The sequence below is a fragment of the Mus caroli genome, unplaced genomic scaffold, assembly GCF_978045245.1.
Source record: "Mus caroli unplaced genomic scaffold, Mus_caroli_1 scaffold_8, whole genome shotgun sequence".
Lineage (NCBI taxonomy): Eukaryota > Metazoa > Chordata > Mammalia > Rodentia > Muridae > Mus > Mus caroli.
In genome coordinates, this window is record NW_028227263.1 from 107,718,047 (window position 1) to 107,737,058 (window position 19,012).

At 42.8% G+C, this 19,012-nt stretch overlaps 1 pseudogene; it reads left to right on the top strand.

Annotated features, from left to right (window-relative positions):
- LOC110297487 (RNA-binding protein 3 pseudogene) overlaps positions 1 to 8,644 on the top strand; it is a 75,576-nt pseudogene extending 66,932 nt beyond the window's left edge.
- The last annotated feature ends 10,368 nt before the right edge of the window (positions 8,645 to 19,012 follow it).

Consider the following 19,012-nt stretch of genomic DNA (forward strand, 5'->3'; position numbering starts at 1 on the left):
TTTCTTCCTCAAAATTTATACCAGGCTCTCATCACTTATCATTCTCACAAATCTGCATTATTCCAAAACAAACCCAGAGATGATTAAATAAAGTAGTCTATGTCCATCTGACACTCACTCTTCAGAGCACTGTATCAATATTAAATGGGATTAAGCATATATGTATTAGTAAGAAGAAACCATACCCAATGTATAGCAATATGAAAAAGGACAATTTGGTGATATGCATAAATGACCTCATAAGAACATGATGCCTATCATCAGCCTGTTAATGGAGGTACAGGGCCATCTGTAGAACTATAATGAAACTGTAACTAGTAAGGAACTGTGATGAAATGCCTCTTTTTGTTGTACACTAAGCATGTGTGTAGTGACATAGAGGGATAGTCTTTCAACATTCATTCCACTGTCCATATATGCCCACAGTCCTTTAGCTCCTGGGCTCTTGGTAGGATCATGTGATACAAGTGTGTGATGGTTTGTATATGTTCAGCACAGGGAGTGGCACTATTAAAAGGTGTGGCCCTGTTGGAGTAGGTGTGTTGCTGTGGGCATGAACTTTAAGACCCTCATTCTAGCTGCCTGAAAGCCAGTATTCTCTTAGGAGCCTTGAGATGAAGATATAGAACTCTTAGCTCTGCCTGCACCATGCCTGCCTGGATGCTGCCATGTTCCTGCCTTGAGGATAATGGACTGAACCTCTGAACCTGTAAGCTGGCCCCAATTAAATGTTGACATTTATGAGACCCGCCTTAGTCATAATGTCTGTTCACAGCAGTAAAACCCTAAGACAAAGTATAAGCCCATGACAGTTGCTGAGTATATTGATAAGGTCAGTGGAAGTTTCTGACTAGGCTGGTGCTATCAGAATGACTCTGGGTTTATACAAAAGTTATCCCAGAGGGGTCATCTTACTAAGTTTGAACTGATAATATGACTAGAGTCAGACGAACTACTAAAAGGATGAAATAAACCCTATTTGTCTCAATTTTAGGACCAGGTCTGATTTCATAAAGAAAGCCACAAGTCCTAGGAACTAGGTCATAAGTCACTAGCTCCAGGAACAGACCACAAATCCCAGGAACTAGATCATAGGTCAGCAGCTCCAGGAACAGACCATAAATTCCAAAATAAGGTCATAAAATCCCTCCTCAAGAATAGCCTGGAAATGACCACAAGATTGGGAAAATATCTTATCTCAGGATTGGTCATCTGTGTTGGGCAGCCCTACTGTAGTTAAACATTCATTAATATAAGATGCAGACCACTAACTACCTGGCACAAGCCTATCAGAACCCGACCCTTGTGACTTCCCTAGCACCCACCAATGAAATTTTACATTACCTAACTTGCTTTCTAAAAATAGAAGAACTAACATAGTAGCCAATCAAAGTTATACTAATGACAACCACTTTTGTCCCTGCCAATCACATTAAAGGTTACCTAATCCATTCAGAGAGCTCCCCAGGTTCCCTACCAGAAGGCCTATGTGCCTTTGTCTGAGGTGGCCGTTTGGAAGAATGATTGACCCCTGCATGCTGGTTGTTTCTGCAGAATAAACACTCTTTTTGTCTTCGCATACTATCTGAGTCTGGGGTCTTCCTTCAGCAGTTTTTCAGCCCTTGTACTACTAGGGTCTGAAGTGATCACAAATTCAACCTCCACCTGGAGTCCAGAGTAAGTTCAAGCCCAGGCTAAGCTTTTTTTTTTTCCAAATTAAAAAATAAAGGTATAGAAGGGGAAGCAGAAATATAGACTACAGTAGAAATCGCTGGTAGAGTGATTCAGTACCACCATGAATCAGTGTCGACTTAGCTTTCTGTTCCCAGTAGAAGTTTCCAAGAGTAGAGAAAAAAAAAGCTTTCAGCAAAATCTTGCTGGCATATGCAATAGTGTCTGGGTTTGGTGGCTGATTATGGGACAGATCCCTGGGTGGGGCAGACTCTGGATGGTCCATCCTTTTGTCTTAGCTCCAAACTTTGTCTCTGTAACTCCTTCCATGGGTATTTTGTTCCCTATTGTAAGGAGGAATAAAGTATCCACACTTTGGTCTTCCTTCTTCTTGATTTTCTTGTGTTTTGCAAATTGTATCTTGGCAAATACAGAAGTGGATGCTCACAGTCATCTATAGGATGGAACACAGGGCCCCCAATGGAGGAGCTAGAGAAAGTACCCAAGGAGCTGAAGGGGCCTACAACCCTACAAGCGGAACAACAATATGAACTAACCAGTACTCCCAGAGCTTGTGTCTCTAGCTGCATATGTAGCAGAAGATGGCCTACTTGGCCATCATTGGGAAGAGAGGCCCCTTGGTCTTGCAAACTTTATATGCCCCAGTATAGGGGAATGCCAGGGCCAAGAAGTGGGAGTGGGTGGGTAGAAGAGCTGGGCGGGGGGAGGGTATAGGGAACTTTCGGGATAGCATTTGAAATGTAAATGAAAAAAATATCTAATAAAAAAAGGGGGGAAGAGCTGAGGCCTAAGGAGCCCTCAAGACCACTGAAAGTTGGGTGGAGGAGTGAGTTCTAGTAAGTCTACATTATATAGTTAGACTCTGTCTTCCAAATAAAGCAAAACAGCAATGACCTAATGATACAATGATACCATGATACCATGATACAATGATACAAAGATAATAACTGTATCTGTCCAGGGCTCAGATGATAGAGCCAGTCAATGCCAACTCTCCAGTCTGCCCTGGCTGACATTTCTGCCACTGGCTGTGACATGATTCTGATTTTTTTTTTCCTAGAACAAGGGAAAACTCCTCCAGGAAGCCTTTCCCCAAGAACTTACCCAGAGCAACAAGGTCTAGCCATCTCAGTGGGGACACAAAGGTAATATACTATATTTGCATTGAGTTCAGAACACAGACCTCAGTCTGTCTGTCTGTCTGTCTGTCTGTCTGTCTGTCTCTCTCTCTCTCTCTCTCTCCTAGTGTTTGAAAGTACCAAAGGCCAGCCAGTCATTTCCTTGGATTCACACAAAGTTGATATAATCAACTCTAAAAGCTACTGATGAAGGGCCAGAAAGATGACTCAACTGTTAAACTGCTCTTCTAGAAGACCTGAGTTCCTGGGATCAAGTACCTACACAGTGACACAGTGATCTGCAATTTCAGTTCCAGAAGGATCTGGTATCCTCTCCTGGTCTTCATAAGCAAGCCAACACTCATGCACAGAAACTAAACTGTTTAAAAGCTCATGACTCTCCAAGAATTCCCAGGGCAGATAGGAGTGAGGAGTGGGACAAACAAGGAGTTTAGTTCCTGTATTTATACATCTTCTTTTGTAGAGTTTGCAGAACGGTCCTTCAGAATTACAATTCTGTAGCTCACAGGAGTCCCTGAAGGACTTCCAGTTCAGATTTCCAGAAATCCCAGCTCCAACTCTTCTAAAATGGTCCCCAAAGGAAGCCTTTCCTAGTAGACATGTTTTTGGAACACCGAATTTAAAAGGAGTTTAAAATATCTTTTTACATAAATATTTTCTCTTCTAAAAGTATGTTTTGGAATGGAAGTGTTTTGAAGGAAAGAGCAGGGAGTCAATCTCTGTGACTGTTGCTTTTGACATTTGGCTTACAGGTGTTTAGGACTGACCTCCCTGTTAAGGGCCACCAGAAACGAGGAACACTTAGGGATCTCAGCCCATTTTATTTACAGCACTGTACCGTTCTTACATGGGCCTTTAGAGCAGTTTCACATTAGAAATAGTTGGGGTCCTGACAGGGCTAAATGCTTTCAAAGACATTCTTTGAGATTTACATTCTCTCTCTCTCTCTCTCTCTCTCTCTCTCTCTCTCTCTCTCTCTCTCTCTGATGGACTTCCCCTCCAGTTATAAATGAAAACAAACCATTCCTTTCTTGAGGCCAATGATCTTGTCAGAGCAAGGAGATAAGTCACTAACAGACATTTTGAATTTTCTATGAGTTCCTACCTTGGCTTCCCTGGATGACATACTATAATATGTAAGCTAAAATGAACTCTCCTCCTCAAGTTTGTTCTTGGTCAGTATTTCATCACAGCAACAGTAAAACACATTTTTAACAGGCTGTCGCCAGCGTTAAGACAAACCCTGCATCTACCAGCTAACATTAGTGAGGGATCCCTCTCCGTGTTTTTCAAAGTCTCTGTAGTGCATCCTAGGTATGTTCTAGGTACCTAGGAGTAATTTTGCCAGATGCAGCCATGGGCAGCAGCCCACATAGCACCAACTGTCCTCTAAAAGTTAGATGTTCATAAAGGCATCCCTTGACAGGCTACCCTCCTTTGCAAGTCCATGTTCTTCTTTGGCTGTGTTGTACAGATACTAAGGCCTTCACTGAAGGTCAGTAAAGGAGACTGCTTCAGATCCAGCTAAAGACTATTAAAAGGTTGTATAAGGTTGAATTTTGGATGTCTGATAGATCTCTCCTCATACCTATGGGAGGCAGAAAATAGATACATTGTTACGATATGGGTGGGGGGGGGAGTTGCAGATTAATTAGCAACTTTGCTTTAGAAAGACTCAAAGTGACACTTTAAAGCAAATTATACTAAAAACTTACAGCCTATGATTCCTAATTGAAATAAGCCTAAAACAGACCTACCTGCAAGGTGTATTCCTTGGAGTGTCTTACTATCATAACAAAACTCAAGTTGGTGCTTAGCATACTTTAAAAAAAAAAAAAAAGACTCTCGCTTAGATAAAAGCTCAACATTTGTTCTCCTGGGCAGACAACTTTCACCATCAGCTCATGTTTGTAAAAATGATAAAGTCAAATATAAAATGATGAGGAAAATATTACTGGTAAATCAAATGTCACCAGTAGCAAAGAAGGTTGTGTGCCTTCTGCTTAGAGTCTCCAGTTATCACTTATCTGCTGCGGGGGCTGAGAAATGTGGGAGTCTTGATGCTACCAGAGTGAGATGGACCCCTCTGCCCTAAATTACTCACCAGATCAAAACAGGACAAGGAGAAAACCACATGACTACAATGATCCCCAAGCACCTGACACCTGTCAATCATTGTCCCTTTAACTCAGCCAAGCACTGAGTTAATTTGCCAGAAACACAGGATGTAGGAAGCACAGGCAACCCACTCCAAGCTCGCGACATATGCAGTCTGACAGCTACATCCCATCAATCATTTAACGTCAGATTTCTTCCCCAAATCTCCACAGACAGAAGCTCAAAGGTCTTAAGAGAAACGTTGTTCCTAACCAAGCATGGAAATTTTAACACTGCCCCAGCCCAGTAAGACAATAGTGAAGAGGCTGCAGAATGTTAAACAAGAGGCTTTTTAAAGGTAACTAGGGAGAGACTTCAGCATCCTTTTAATTTTCTGTGTGGTGATTTTCATGTTTCAGGATACTTCCCAAATATAAATAAGAAAAGCACTAGCCCAAGGTGGATTTTGTTGGTGTGTATGATGGCCAGTTACATCAGAGTGATGTAGCTATATCAGGACAGCCTCCTTTCCTCCCTCCTCACTCCATCTCTCTTTTTCAAGCACACTTTACTAAGTAGAGCTCTGTGTTACAAGAAAATATGTCCCCTCTTCATTTTCCTTCCCCAACATGGCACAGCGACATTAAAGTACCAACCTTTGCTATTCAACCACAGTTAAAAAAAAAAATAATAACAAAAGCTCTTTTACCAGCAAAAGCCTGGCAGCATCTGCTGTGTGGTGGCTGGGTCATGGCTCATTTCTAAGCCAACCACAGGGATTGGGTAATGAGGTATGATAATAGGCTGGTCTCCCTACAAAGCTCCAACTTCCTGGGAACCTTGGCAAACAAGGTCATGTGACTCAGATATAAAAAGCAGGCTCCACACCTCCAACCCCAAGGCCCTTGATTGATGTTTATCTAAGACCTGCATCAGGTATTTGGCCTCAACTATATCTTTGTAGTCTTATAATTTCCCCCTCTTTGTTACAGTGTCCATCTGCTCTTTTCACTGTTTCCTTTTTCCATTAAAATACTTAGCACCTGGCCTTGGGCAAAACAGACCTGTCACCCCAGCTACTCAAGGCCTCAAATGAGAGTGAGTTCAAGGCCAACTTGGGCAACTTACTGAGACCCTGTGAAAAAATATAAGTGAAAGGTGTAAGAACATAGCTCAGTGGGAGAGGAGCACTTGCTTAGCATGTGTGTGGAGCCTTAGGTTTAATCTTCAGTGGGCAAGGATTGGCATACTGGTTGTACTTTTGGGGAGGAATGTGTCTTTCCTTGAATTTTTGACCTGGTCTGACATGGCTAGCTTTTCCCTCCTATCTGGTTGTGGTTCTAATTATTTTTATTCCATCCCATCAAAAGTGGTTCCTTGTTGGTCAATGTGTCTTGTAACATTTTTCTTGGCAGGTTGTGTGGTTTGAATGAGAAAGGTCCCCCAGAGACTGTGTTTGAAGACTGGGTCCCCAGTTGCTGGCAGTTTGAGAAGAGCATGGAACCTTTAGGAGCTAAAGCCTTGCTGTAGAAAGTATGTCCCTCGGGTCAGGCTTTGGGGGCTTATAGCTTTACACCACTTCCTGTTCTATAGCTGTTTCCTGTGTGTGGATGAAAATGGAATCAGTCATTTTCCTGCTCCAGACACCTGCTGTCATGTCTCCCATGCCATGATGGACTGTCTCTCAGGAACCCTAAGCCAATATAAACCCTTACTTCTTTAAGTTGCTTTTTTGTCAGGGTATTTTAATCATGGAAACAGAAGGGTAACTAATACACTGGAGAATATGATGTACTGGATAAAAGGAAGATGTGTAAGAAAACATTGAATAAGGCAACCTACAGTCCTATGCTAACACCTTTATCTCTTGGTGAACCCATAGTTCTGGGCTCTGACTGTCACTAATATGCAAGTAGCTTTCTTGATACTTAGCATTACACACTGTTAAAGCTTCTGAAGCCATGCCCCTGATATTTGGATCATGTGTTTTGTGAACATGCACTGCTAAGATGGAACCCCAGAGCCCATGTCTGGTGGGCAAGTACTTTCGTGTGTAGTCACCACACTTAGAATGTTCTTTTCCTAAGATTTATTATTTTTACTTGATGTGTATGAATGTTTTGTTTGCGGGCATCTACAGATACCATGTGCATGCCTGGTTCCCCCACAAGATCAGAAGAGAGCACCAGGTTCCCTGGAACTGGAGTTACAGATGGTTGTGATCCTGAATGTGGATACTGGGAATTGAACCCAGGTCCTCTAGAAGAACAGTCAGTGCTCTTAACCACTGAGCTGTTTCCCCAGCTCCTAGAAAGCATCATTTACATCCTCATACTGCTTTCTCATCACTTTTTCTGTACTCAATTAATTCCCTTTTCTTTTCAACAAACTAAACAACAACTTAAAATTTTCAACGTGAGCTCCTTGGTGCTGCCATATTTAGCTCTTATCTTATCCCCTTATTTCCTGAAGTACAATTGATTAACTGTTGCCTCTGAAGATTGATTTCAGAACTGCAGACATAATCTAGTACTGTATAAATACCTTCCCCTAAAATGAGAAAATGTAGTTAGTCAGCAGTCACTGAATTTAGTTATCTATTGTCTTTCTTAATTCTCACAAACTACTTCAGTGTTCCATCAATCGCCAACTCAACTATTCTAACCAGTGTCCGGGACTCTGAGACCTGTTATGTCATTTAATTGCATGATATTATTATACTCAAGATGACAACATAAAAACAGCAGTAACAAGCAACTACGGATGACAAATGTGGCAGACTGAGAAAGGGCAGTGCAGCACTGAGGCACCTTGCAACTTTAAAGAGGTGCCCTTCAATTTCGGACAAGGGAGACATGTGTTTAATGATAAGCCTGCCTTCTTGTTAAGCTCCACAGTTGAAACCCATTTTTATATAAAAATCCCCCAGTTCTTAGAATTCACAAAGCTAAGTTTGAGCTATCTGAGACTTCGAACTCAAGGGAAAAAAATGTCCCTACTATTGAAATTTGAAAGTTCTCTTTAGAGCTTGTTGTCTCTGCGGTCTTCTGACTTCTAATTTCCAGGACTTGCATTCTGCCGTGTCTTCTGAAGAAGGGAAGCTCTCCATAGGAGGGCTCAACTTCAACTCTGAGGAGTAGGCACTTGAAGACCACTTGAGCCACTTTGGGTCTGTCTCTGAGGTGGTTGTTGTCAAGAACTGGGAACTCAAAGATCCCAGGGTTTTGGCTTCAACACCTTCACAACCCCAGAGCATGCCTTGGATGCAATGAGAGTCATGAATGAAGAGTCCCTGGATGGGCACCAAATCCGTGTCAACCATGTAGACAAGTCTGCCGGGGGAACCAGAGGGAGTGCCTTTGGGGCCCATGGGCATGGTCATGACTACTCTAGAGGTGGTGGAGACCAGGGATATGGACGTGGAAGATATGACAGTCAGCCTGGAGGATGTGGCTATGGTATGGGCAGTGTAGAGACTACAGTGGCAGCAGGATGGGTGTGACTGCTACTCAGGAGGAAATGACAGAGACAGTTACGACAACCGAGAAGAAGCATGCACACACAATGTAGATACACAAGGAATAACACTTCTGATCCAGAATCACCCCTGCAAATTGCTTTATAAAGATGTTTGGAGCTGCACTAAAATGTGTTTTAGTACATCAAGTTCTATTTTTGAATTGAGCTCCCAAGGTAGTTTGTTAAAGGAATTTTAGAAAGTTCCATGTGTCCTTTAAACATTTTTTCCCCTTTAAAGACAAATTTTAAGACATTTGTTACAGTCCCATTATTTTTCCTTTTATCAGAATTTTTGTTGAGGCATTCAAGATTATAGTTTCTGACTAAGAGAAAAAAAGGGGCCAGGCTAAATCAGTTTTTAAAATTAATGTGTGTTTAGGGACAAACAATGTTTATCAGGGCCAGGGAGTGATTTCTGAATATAGCTATGAACAATCTGAGTCAAGAGCGTGATTACTTAGAGATTTTTTTTTAATTAAAGATTACCATCATGATTATGTAAAAGAGCTTTTTTAGATATTTTCTTTATTGAGCTCCCAAGGTAGTTTGTTAAAGAAATTTTAGAAAGTTCCATGTGTCCTTTAAACATTTTTTCCCCTTTAAAAACAAATTTTAAGACATTTGTTACAGTCCCATTATTTTTCCTTTATTTACACTTCAAATGTTATCCCCTTTCCTTGTTTCCCCTCTGAAAACCCCCTATCCCACCACCATCACCACCACCAACCCACCCACTCCTGATTCCCTGTCTGGTCATTCCCCTACACTGGAGCATCGAGCCTTCACAGGACCAAGGGCCTCTCCTCTCATTGATGTCCCACAAGGTACATCCTCTGTGTCTCCTCCTCTGCTACATATGTGGCTGGAGCCATGGGTCCCTCCATGTGTATTCTTTGGTTGGTGGTTTATTCCCTGGGAGCTCTGGGGGATACTGGTTGGTTCATATTGTAGTTCCTCCAATGGGGCTGCAAACCCCTTCAGCTCCTTGTGGAATTTCTCTAGCTCCTCCATTGGACACCCTGTGCTCAGTCCAATGGTTGCCTGAGAGCATCCACCTCCGTATTTGTCAGGCACTGGCAGAGCCTCTCAGGAGACAGCTATATCAGGCTCCTGTCAGCAAGCACTAATTGGCATCCACAATAGTGTCTGGGTTTGGTAACTGTATATGGAATGGATCCCCAGGTGGAGCAGTCTCTGGAAGGCCTTTCCTTCAGTCTCTGCTATATACTTTGTCTCTGTATCTCCTTCCATGGGTATTTTGTTCCCTCTTCTAAGAAGGACCGAAGTATCCACACTTTGGTCTTCCTTCTTCCTGAGCTTTATGTGGTCTGTGAATTGATTATTGAATATTCTTAGTTTCTGGGATAATGTCCAGTTATCAGTGAGTGCATATCATGTGTGTTATTTTATGATTGGGTTACTTCACTCAGGATGATATTTTTTAGTTCCATCCATTTGTCTAAGAATTTTATTAATTCATTGTTTCTAATATGTGAGTAGTACTCCATTGTGTACATGCACCACATTTTCTGTATTCATTCCTCTGTTGAAGGACATCTGGGTCCTTTCCAGCTTCTGGCTATTATAAATAAGGCTCCTATGAACATAGTGGAGCATGTGTCCTTATTACAAATTGGAACCTCTTCTGGGTATATGCCCAGGAGAGGTATTGTGGGATCTTCCAGCAGTACTATGTTCAATTTTCTGAGGAACTGCCAAACTGATTTCCAGAGTGGTTGTACAAGCTTGCAATCCCACCAGCAGTGGAGGAGTGTTCCTCTTTTTCCTCATCCTCACCAGTATCTGCTGTCACCTGAGTTTTTGATCTTAGCCATTCTAACTGGTATGAGGTGGAGTCTCGGGGTTGTTTTGATTTGCATTTTCCTGATGACTGAGGATGTTGAACATTTTTTAGGTGTCTCTCAGCCATTCAATATTCTTCAGTTGAGAATTCTTTGTTTAGCTCTGTACCCCATTTTTAAATAGAGTTATTTGGTTCTCTGGAGTCTAACTTCTTGAGTCCTTTGTATATATTGGATATTAGCCCTCTATCGGATGTAGGGTTGATAAAGATTTTTTTCCCAATCTGTTGGGTGTCGTTTTGTCCTATTGACAGTATCCTTTCTGTGACAGAAGCTTTGCAATTTTATGAGGTCACATTTTATGAGATCTTAGATCATAAGCCATTGGTGTTCTGTTCAGGAAATTTCTCCCTGTGCCCATGTGCTCGAGGCTTTTCCCCACTTTCTTTTCTATTAGTGAAGAACTTCTTTAAAATGTTTGTGAATGTCAGTTTTTAATACTGGAACAAAAAGTATTCTGTTGTGTCTTATGTGTTTAGGATGTCCTTTATGAAGCTAATTAAAAGATGAAACCTGAACACACACACACAAGAAAAGAAATAAGAAAGTTCTCTATATTTTTCTGACAGCATTTCTCCTACACACATCTTTTAGGAACCTTCTGGCCACTCCTCTCCCTTCTGATCTAAATGAAATGAGCCCTAAGGGCACTGTAGCATAAACATTACAAAAATAGCAAGGACAGTGGGTGCAGCTTCTTCCTTTCCATTAGAATTCGAAGTCATCAGCTTATCTTTCAGAGACCCCAGTAAGAATATATCTCATCCATTCAGCACAGCAGACTGAGTATCTGTATAAAGGACAGGAGTAGGAAGTTCACAAATGCAGAAGCCCCCAGCTGGGCTTCCAGATTAGCAGGAGGAGAAGGCTTCCAGATTAGCAGGAGGAGGAAAGCCGGGAGTGAGGCAGTAAGGGAGAAGTCCAGTGGTCAGCGTTCCTCTGCACGTGGCTAGCAACTTCCAAATAGAACATCTTGTGAAGCTGTTTGTGCCAATGGACAGACATGAGGGGATACCCTAAGGATCACCTCCAGTCTGGCTGCCAAACAGTTGAGCAAGACAGGGGCCAATTCTTGGGCAAGGAATTGAACTCCCTTTTAAAGGAAAGTCAGCAGTGCTAGTGACAGCTGGAAAAGGGCAGAGAGAAAAACAAGCCTCTTAGACATGGCAATCTGACCACAGAGGGGTCCAGAGTCAGCTTCTCCAGATGGGGCACCGCCAGAGGTGCAACTCTCTCCCCTTGGTTTTATTGGACCAACGTGCAAGGTGATAGTCTACCATATCCAGACAGCATTCCTGAGCTCAGTGAAAAATGGAGGACTTTATTGTCTTAGCAGGGCTTCCTCGTCTCTGCCTGATCTGGGGAGCCCGACCCCCCACATCTTCTACCTGAGGAATGTCACATATTCCTTAGCAAAATTACAGGTTCAACTTGCTGGAATGCTCCCCTGTGCAAATGAGAAGTTTCTGGAATGTTAAGCCTCAGCCAATGAAACTTCACTCTAAAAAGAACCCCTTCCCACTCTCCAAGGTTTACATAGTCCCTGCTCAACCGGAATAAAGAGCACAAGCTGAATACCATTTAAAAGAGCTCTTTCACTAAATATTGTCTAAAAGAGCTTTAACACCGAAATCCTCAAAGAAGACCTTTTCCCTCTGGCCTTTGTGGCTGAACCAAGATCCTGCTGACCTACCCGATCCGGATTCTGCTTCCTGCTTCATTCTTCGCTGCTCACTGAACAGCTGTGCCTGGACACCCTCAGGGAAGAAGTAGAACTTGGAACCATAGGTTTCTTACAAGAATGCCTTAGCATAAGTGTTTTCTTTAAGGAATCCCAAAATCAGGGAGAATCTTATGAGGTCTCAAATAGATGTCCATGTGTCCTCAGCCAGCTCAGGCTGTTAGCAGATGCCAGGTATCAGGCAATTATACACACTAGGGACTGAGTTTTCACAGGATCTGGGGCTCTCAAAATCAAAGCACTAACAAGCCAGTGTCTGCTGGAGCATCTTCCTGGCCTGTAGATAGCTATCTTCTCAGTACATCCTCACATGGTAGGGAAGTGAGCTGGATTTCTAGCCTGTTAAAAAGGCACCTTTTATATTCACAAGGGCTCAACCTCTGTGTTCTAATCTCTTCCCCCAAAGGCTTCCTTCAAAATAACATTGGGGGGGGGGTAATTCTGGCATAGAACCTAGAGCCCTGGGTACAGGGGATGGAGGAAGTCCTGAATGTGTGACATCCTGAAATAAAGTGGTGTTGACACAGGAATTGTCATGTCAAGGATCCTAGCCATAGACCCATAGAGACATGGCAAAGCCTTCCCTTCTGTTCCATGCTTTCAGGTTGATATTGTGTGCAGAACATGTCAACCATTGTTTTCTCTGTCTGGATATTTATGACCTGAAGATTGCTCCCTACAGAGTCTACTCCCATGGAGATTAACTAACTCTATTCCCTTGATCCAGCTATATACCATAAACTCTGCATCCTTGTTTATCTGTATATAATAACCCCTCCTCTCTGTTCAACTGTGTATAATAAAAACACTGAATTTCCAGTGTGTTGTCTTATTTTTGTTTTTGTTTTTGTTTTTCTCTGCTTGAGTTCAGATGACCTGACCCCAGCTTTCTGTCTGTCTGTGTGTTTGTCTTTTGTACATTCCGTCAGTCCCAGTCAGGTCTGTTCCTGGAGCCGAGTTGGACACTGGCACTCAGGCATCTTTAGCAGGTACTCTGCCATTGACCTATATCTTCAGCCCTTGGTATTTTGAGATAAGACCTTGCTAGATAGTCCAAGCTGGTTTTGAAGATGCCACCCTCCTGCCTCAGCCTCTTGACTGATGGAATCATAATCATTCACCACCACACCTAGCTCAACTTAAGAATTGGAAAGGGACACATTCAGTCCATAGCATTGCAATACAGAAAAATAAATAAGACATAGGCTGACAAAGAAACAGGCTGTGAGAATCCTGGGACTGATGTAGTGACTTCCAGATGGAAGGTACTAGCAGACTCCCCAGAAGAAGTAGCACGGAAGGAAAGAAAGATTCAGATGTTGGCTTAAGGAAGGTCATCAACACAGACTATATATGTGGTGGTTTGAATGAAAATGCTCCCTGTAGATTCACGTGTTTGAACACTCGGCCCCCCTGCTGGAGGTGCTGTTTAGGGAGATTGTGGCAATAATGGCTTTGTTGGAGGAAGGGAGTCTCTGAAAATAGAAGATAGAGGGCTAAAAGATACATATCATTTTCAATTTGTCCTCTCTGCTCTGTGCTTGCTGTGAGCTCTCAACTTCCTGCTCCTACCACTCTCTACCATATACTGCCACACCTCCGCACCAGGATGGACTCTTATCCCTCTGGAACCATAAGACAAAATCAATTCTCTCTTTAAGTTGCTTTTTTGTCATGGTGTTTTATCATAGCAGCAAAGAACTAAGACAGAGCTACAAAGATGAGTACCTGTTGGGTGTACTTCTTACTTTAAGATCCAGGTAGATCTTGCTATCAGCCCCACCCAGGTTCCCTTGGATCCACAGATGAAGGAAAGCTTTCCTCGGCTATTGCTCATGCCCTTCTTTCACTCCCAGCTCAGCACCCTAAATCTGCCCTCAGCTCCGATTTCTCAGTTACCTTTAGTCCCAGCTCAATACCCTAAACCTGCCCTCAGCTTAGTTATGTTTCTAACCTGCCACCTGCTACCCCCAGGCCCAGTGGGAAAGCATACATTCTGGGTAAGGACAAGAGGCAGCATTGAGCACAATGATCCTGTTCTTTCAGCCCCTTCTACAGGGTCTGTGGAACAATGGAATGGTCTATTTGCCTTGTTTGGCTCCTGTAAGTTCTCACACTATCTACAGACAGCAATGTGACAGAATGCAATTAGGACACAGAAAGACACAGGTAACTTTAATCTTTTTGATGTGACAGCAGAACCTCCCTGGAGCCAACAGCTCATTTTTATTCTTCATCCACTCAGCTCCCAGGTCTGATTGCTGATGCTAGTGGTTTGGCAGAGGGCAATTGCACATGCCCTCCCACAGCTGGCTGCCTCCTATTTGTTTATGAATACCTAAGTCCACCTGGTTTACCTCCTCTCTCACTTCATAGAGAAGACTTTTCATCTGTCTTGGCCATAGATGGTATTCCTTGTAAAGCCAGAGACAAGGCTGTATATGAAGAAGGGCAAAAGAAAGGAGTTTGCTCTAAGCCCATATAGTGTGCTGACATTGGAGATGTATGTGGCAGGAGAGGATCTGTGAGCTCAGATTAGGGCTCCAGGTTCTCAAATTAGCCAGAGCCCAAGGACCATGTGCTGAATGTACACAGACATTGATATGGTGTGGTCTTGTGAAATATGACTTCAGGGCTTTACAACGCTGTCCTTAGCTCCCTGTCTCCTTTCCCGGACACCAGTGCTGTGACACCAATGTGGTTTCCACTGGCAAACCTAAGAAATACAACGTGACATAAAATTCAGAAGGTGAGTACGGGAATAGGAGCTAGACAGATAGGGGAAGGGACCAGTGAGAGATGAATGAGGGTGGCATGCTTCTCGATGCTTCCTTCTTCCTCCTCCTGATCTCAGACAAAGGCTAGCAGGCCTTTTCTCTCACCAGCAGGATGGACTAAAGCAGTGGGCCTGTCAGCTTCCTTTTCTTTGTCTAAACTGATAAATCCTAAATTATGGAGAAGAGATTCATTTCAGCCCAGCAAAAACATTAAAAACCCCCAGCCAGCCCTCCACGGGAAAAATGGTCTTGGCCCGTCTCTCCCCCACAGGCAATCTTTCCCTCTGTCTTTCTGACTGTCTGCACTTCTTCACCTTTGATGAAACTTATCTGTTACTCCCTATCCAAGATATATTTCCTGCCTTTTTATTCTTTTAATTGACAGAGAAAATAAATCCATTCAAGAGCCCTAGATGATAACACAGGGTGGGGGGCAGAATAAGAGTAGAAAGCTGTTAGGCACTGGGAATAGGGAAGCTAAAGAGGTCATCTCCTGTAGCCAGGCAGGAACCCCAATGGTGCAATAAGGACACCAACCCACTCACAAAACTTTTGATCCAAAATTTATCCAGTTTATAAGAGTTGCAGGGATAGGGAATGGAGCAGAGACTGGGGGAATGGCCAACCAATAACCAGCCTGACTTGGAATCCATCCCATGGGCAAACACCAATATCTGACACTATTAATGATTAATGACACTATTAAGAGTATTAATGATACTCTTTTATGCCTCCAGATTGGAGTCTAACATGGCTGTCCTCTGAGAGGCTCAACTAGCAGCTGACTCAGAAAGATACAGAGAGACCCACAGCTAAGCACTGGATGGAGCTTGGGGAGTCTTATGGAAGGATAGGAGGACAGGTTGCCAGCCCCTAAGGCAACAGAGATGAAAGACCAATAGAATCAACCTACCTGGACACTTGGGGCTCTCAGAGACTGAACCACCAACCAAAGAATACACACAGGCTGAACCTAAGCCTCCTCACAAACATGTAGCAGATGTGCAGCTTGGTCTTCATGTGGGTCCCGGACAACTTTAGCAAGGGCTATTCCAAAAGCTGTTGCCTGTCTGTGGGATGTGTTCTTCTAGCTGGACTGATTTTTCTGGTCTTAGTGGGAGAAGATGCGCCTAGCCTCACAGAGATTTATTGTGTCAGGGTGGGAGGATACCCAGGGGGCTCCCCACCTGCTTAGAGAAGTGGGGGGAGGAGAAAGGACTGTGGGAGGTGGCAGTGAGCAGGATATAAAGTGAATACATAAAATAATAATAATAATAAATAAAATAAGGCTGTTAGGTTTGGATTCTGGGCTACTCATCCTACACTCAGCAGCAGCAGCCTCCCCAGTCTCCATCCTCACTACTGTAAGAGAAATGCTAGACACTCTGCTTGCTGCCATGACTGTACAATTCTCACGTTCCCAAAGGAAGCTTACCAAGCACCCCATCTATCAATGGCTGTTGATGAACAAACATTACCTAAAGGCCTTTCCTTTTACCTGCCGCCCAGGAAGCAGAGACAAGCTGGCTGCAACAATGTACTATGGGCTGCTCATCAGCTTCCTTCCAGGGGATCTCTCTGAAACCTGTAGGACAGGTCCCCGCTCTGCCACATGGAACTCTCCTGAGAGCCTGCTTCGTGCTGTCTATGGTATTATTAACTCTCCTAATAGATCTCTTACACAATAGGACAATCTACCACTGTTCCTATTGAACCTGTAAGCTGAGACCTTATAGCAAAGTAGCTAGAATATACAGGAGAGGAACCCAGAAGAATCAACCCAAAGAAAGTATGCACTAGAAAGCCAAAATGAAGCCTGTTACATTGCATGCTGACTTAGAACAATAAGATATGTATTTCTACCAGAAAGAAAAGGGTCCGGGGAAACTGTAGGAATTTCGGTCTGAACTCTTAGCTCTTTCTTGCTGGGTGGCTTCAAACGTAAAACAAATCTTTATGTGCCTCTGTTTATTGATCTTTAAAATGAAAAGTCACTAAATCATATTCCCTGAGATGCTTAATATGCACTGTCAGTTTGACTGGGTTTGAAACCTGTGGGAATGCCTGTGAAGGTGTGTCCAGAGAGGATTAAGTGGAAGGAAAAACTGACTGTGAACGTAGGTGACACCATCCCATACACTGGGGCCCTAGATGGAATAAAGGGGAAAGGAAAATGCCAGCTAAGTGCCAGCTTCCTATGTCTCTCCACGTTCTGTCTACTACCACACAAGTGCTCTGCCGTGCCCTTGCTGCCTTGGTGGACTGAATTCTCTTTGAGGCATTCTGTTTCTGCTTTCCAGAAAGTCATTAATGTTCCACCACCAATGCCACTCACCATAAGGTTTTCATGACATCTTGGAGCAGGCAGCCGTCGGCATGGGTGTCCTAGGCATAGGATATATAACAGCATTTCTGGACAGTAGGATCCCTCAGTGGCAGCCACTAAAATATACCCAAGACTTGGCTTCCTCGGTGAGACTGCAACCAGTTAAACAGCTTGTGAGTTATGTGAGATCAAGAAGTGCCAGCTCTTTGCCTTCTTGCCCTCACCTTGCTAGCACATCCATCCCTTCACTGGCATTAGAGCCCACTTCTTCAGGATTCCACCATAGAAAGACCAGCCTTCTTGGGACTGAGCCACCACTAGACTCTTTGATTTCCCATTCAGTAGCCATTGTTGCGTTATTTGGACCGCAGCCTATGATGCATTCCAATAAATTCCATATATATACATATGTATCTGGGGAATCGGCAAGAATAATCTGAAGTAGTGACATGGGTCCTCCAAAGGCTCACTCAGAAGATTTTTTTATTTTATTTTAATTGAAAATTGATTTTTTCATATAATATATTTTTAATATAATATATTGTGTCTATGGTTTCCCCTCCCTCAAACCTCTCAGATCCTTCTCTCTCTTTTTTTTTCTTTTTCTCTTTTTTTAGGGGTTACCTGAATTTATTCCCACAGAAGATTCATTGAAGAATAAAATGGAGCTTGTGAGTAAGACAAGCAAAATGTGGACATGTGTTGAAGTCACGTGATAAGTTCTTGAAGATTTATTAAACTCAGATACTTCTCACATCTCAGACCACCAAAATCCATACCCTTTTCTTCTCTTGTTAGAGCACAAACAGTTATATAAATAATAATTAACAATAATAATACTGGATTAGGACAAATAGAAAAAAAGCCAGAGACAGAACACAAGAAACATATATAGACACTGATGTATGTGTATACATTAGCACATACAGAAAACCCATAATGACAAGATTGAGAGCCGTAATATATAAGCAAAAGACCTGTAAGGTAAAAATAAAATAATGCCCAGACAGAGTACATGAGATAGAAAAGAAAAAAACTCCAAAAAACAAAACCAAACCAAACCATTGTGTTAGTTTTGTGTTGGCTACATACTGCTATGGGGTCTGTCCATAATTGTAGGTCCAGTGAGATTCTATTGGAGAAAAATAATTTTTCCTTTGTGAGCAGTTATCCTTTCTACTAAAAGCAGATATAAAGGGAACTGTGAATGGGGAAGACAGGCATTTGACACCCAAGGTTCTCTTTAGCAAAGAGGATTAACTTGCTTTACTACAATGTGTTAAATTAATATTTATTTAATAAATCCTGGCCATGGGGTTGCTACCCACCTCAATAATTTATGTTCCCAAATGAAAGACACACACAGTCTTTATATTTTAATATGCCTTAAGCAGCACAATAGCTAGGCAACTGTCTAGCCTCTCTGCTGCTAAAATCTACCTCCCGCCAACAATTCTAAGTTACTACATACTAATTCCTATGTTCTATCTTGGCTGTGTCAGACCATTTCATATGGCCCTCTGGGCCAAGCTTTCTCCACATTCTCCTAAAGCATGGTGGAGCTCCTTCTTCCTCTTCCTCAAGGTTCCAAGCCTGGGAAATGTTAAAATCCTGCCTCTCTCTCTCCTCCCCAGCTATTGGTTGTTGGCATCTTTATTTACCAATCAGAACCAATGGAGGCAGGTCCCAGAAGCTATGTGCAGACTCTCTTGTGCAAACAGTTTTTGGAGGAACATAATTAGCACTTGTAATACAAACAGCTACAACTATGAATGCCTCTGTCTCCTAAGACTTGTTTAGATCAGAGTCTCAGCAGACAAAAAGAGATTCCTCTTATCAGCCAGATCTCTGCTCAGCTT